Here is a 2,822-nt window from a genome sequence, read left to right as displayed (position 1 = left end):
CATCAAGGCTGGGAGGAGAGAGATTAGGACTCGGGTTACGACTCTGTAGATAGCATCGTCATCGTGGTCGTCGTCATCCTTAACGCTTATGGCTCGAGACAAGTTGACGCCAAGTACCTGTTGAGCAATGTTTATCTGCAGCTCTAACCATTCAGGATGGGGAGAGGTGCCGAGATAAGCAGGAGATTAAGAGCTGAGGAAAATACATGGGAAATGGCTAACAAACATAAAACCAGTGTGATTAGACAATACTGTACCATCATCAGACTTAGAAAGACAAGAAAGAGACCCAGAGGTGTTGAGAAAATCATTTAATCAAAAATAGTGACAGTTTTAGTTTCCGTACATTCGACCAAAAGTTCAATCAATCAATCAAAAGTTGATATACATTACAGTATATATCATGTTTAGTGGCGAAAGATAAAAACGCAATAAAACTGCGATAGAAACATGCTTGTGTGTGTGTGTGTGTGTGTGTGTGTGTGTGGGCATGCATGTGTGCGTGTGTGTGAGCAGATTCTTTGGGTCTTTTCAAAAATATATGTTTGCTATTACCCAACATGATACAAAGGGCAGGGTAGTTTCTGAAGAGACTGATTCACTACATTCAAAACATTCACTACCAAGGGCTGGACTGCAAAACTCACTGTTACATTCTTACAGTTCAGGTTTGCGTATATAAGATAGATGACATGATATGAACTTGAAGGAATAATCCCCGTAGGAGGAAATTTGGGCATTTCAGCAGTGAGATTGTTTTATGTACAGTATGTGAAGCACTGTCTCTGTTGTAAAGCACCTGTCCTTTAATGAGCCACTAGGCTACTTACTTACTGAATACCTTCCTTTGAGCTGCATTTTTTGTATGAAAGGTGCTATACAAATCAAGTTAATAATAATAATAACAACAATAATAATAACAATAATAATATGAATATAATAATAATAATAATAATAATAATAATAATAAAAGTATTATTATTATTATTAAATTCGACCAAAAGATCTTACAACTTTTGGGCTAAGGTATGCAAACTAAAATGGTCACTATTTGAACTGATTTTCTCAACACCACTAGGTTTTTTTTCTTCTTCTATTTTCTAGGTCTGATTATGTTATTGTCAAATCATTTACCTCATTCATATTAAGATACAGATGAGATCAACTAAATCTAATTGAATTTAAAAAAAAACATTTATCTCCAGTAGAAATCAATTATTGTGAAAATCAATGTTGACATTAATAACATTTGAACAGAACTCTCTCTGAAACATGGTGCCAAATTGTCAAGATTCCTGTGTAATAACATATTATTATATTAGGCCATACCTGGTTATTGTCTGTGTTATAAGATATAACTATATTAGGCCATACCTGGTTATTGTCTGTTTTATAAGATATAACTATATTAGATCATACCTGGTTATTGTCTGTTCTTGCTTTCTCTCTTCTCAGTTTGGGGCAGAAATACCTTCTGAGCTCCAACCCTGTAAAAACAACGACTGGGTGATCTATAGTACGCACATTTATACAGTATGGTAGGGGGTATGGGAGGGTGTGTGTGTGTGTGTGTGTTTGTGTGTGTGTTGAGGGTAGGAAGAAAGGGCAGGGTTGGTACAGGATAATGTGTGTGTGTGTGTGTGTGTGTGTGTGTGTGTGTGTGTGTGTGTGTGTGTGTACACAAACACACAATATTCGGTAGAATTCTCTGGAAAAGTTAATAATTTCCAGGAATGAATCTTAAGTTTGAGTGAGATGTTTTGGACGCACACAGGAAAGCATCACAAGTCGCTGTCACAAGTCATTTGTGTTTTAGGAAAGCAGTTGGATATTATTGTCAAAGGTTACTCCCATAAAACATTAATAATCTCGTATCCCTCCAAAAGAAGTGTCCCAGCAGTTTCCATGGTGATGAAGTGCAACAGTAGTACACAGGTGTGTGCAAAAGCAGCCTTTTCTGCTAATCAAGGCGACCACCTCCGTTTTATGGCCGGACTAGAGAGGTGTGGCCCCCGACAGTCCCAGCAGACCTTGTACCTGCCCTGTAGTTCCCAGCAGGAGTCTGAAGGGTTTCCCTTCTTATAGCCACGCCTGCCTGGTGTGTCGCGTGCTGCTGTCAACAGTGGCATATTTAGGCATGGGTGACATGGGCAGCCGCCCGGGGCGGCATCTCGCAGGGGGCGGCAAGAGGAGCAGAAGAAGAAAAAACCTGTCAACATCTGTATGGGACAAGTGAATGGGATAGGGTGAATGGGTGAAAGTGAATGGGATAGAATGTGACCACTGGAGGTTTAGTCCTGATGTAGGGCAAGGTCTTTTTTCTTAAAAAAAAGAAGTTTTATAGATTATGAAAGCGTCAGTTGTAAGCTTTCAAATGGTGTGCCATGAACTGAAATCTGCATTTGAAGAAGATATGCTTCTGTGAATGTTGGTACACCTGAAGGTTTGAATTCACTAAGCAGAGAAAAAGGGCTTCATAGATTCAGAGCTGTTCACACTTCTCACAGGACATGGATTTTGACGACAAAACATGACTATTCAGTGATCCTAAAACCGTAGTTTGTTACATTGAGTGGGGTCGTCGCAACCTCAATTTTCCTAATATGAAAAAAAAGAAAAACAGTAAAAAAAAACATAACTATGTTTCCCTCTAGCGCATTTTGAGGAGTGCCTACATCAGGACCAAACCTCCAGTGGCGATCGCAAATGGTTCAGTGGACATGCAGTGTGGGGTACTCGCCACTGGGTGGCGATAGAAAGCGCTCCACACTGTATCACAGGGGCGTCCGCGTGCGCTCCATCCTGCCCTGTCCGGCTCTGGT

This window comes from Borostomias antarcticus (genome assembly GCF_949987555.1).
Source record: "Borostomias antarcticus genome assembly, chromosome: 20".
NCBI classification, from domain to species: Eukaryota; Metazoa; Chordata; class Actinopteri; order Stomiiformes; family Stomiidae; genus Borostomias; species Borostomias antarcticus.
This window is presented reverse-complemented; position numbering follows the sequence as displayed.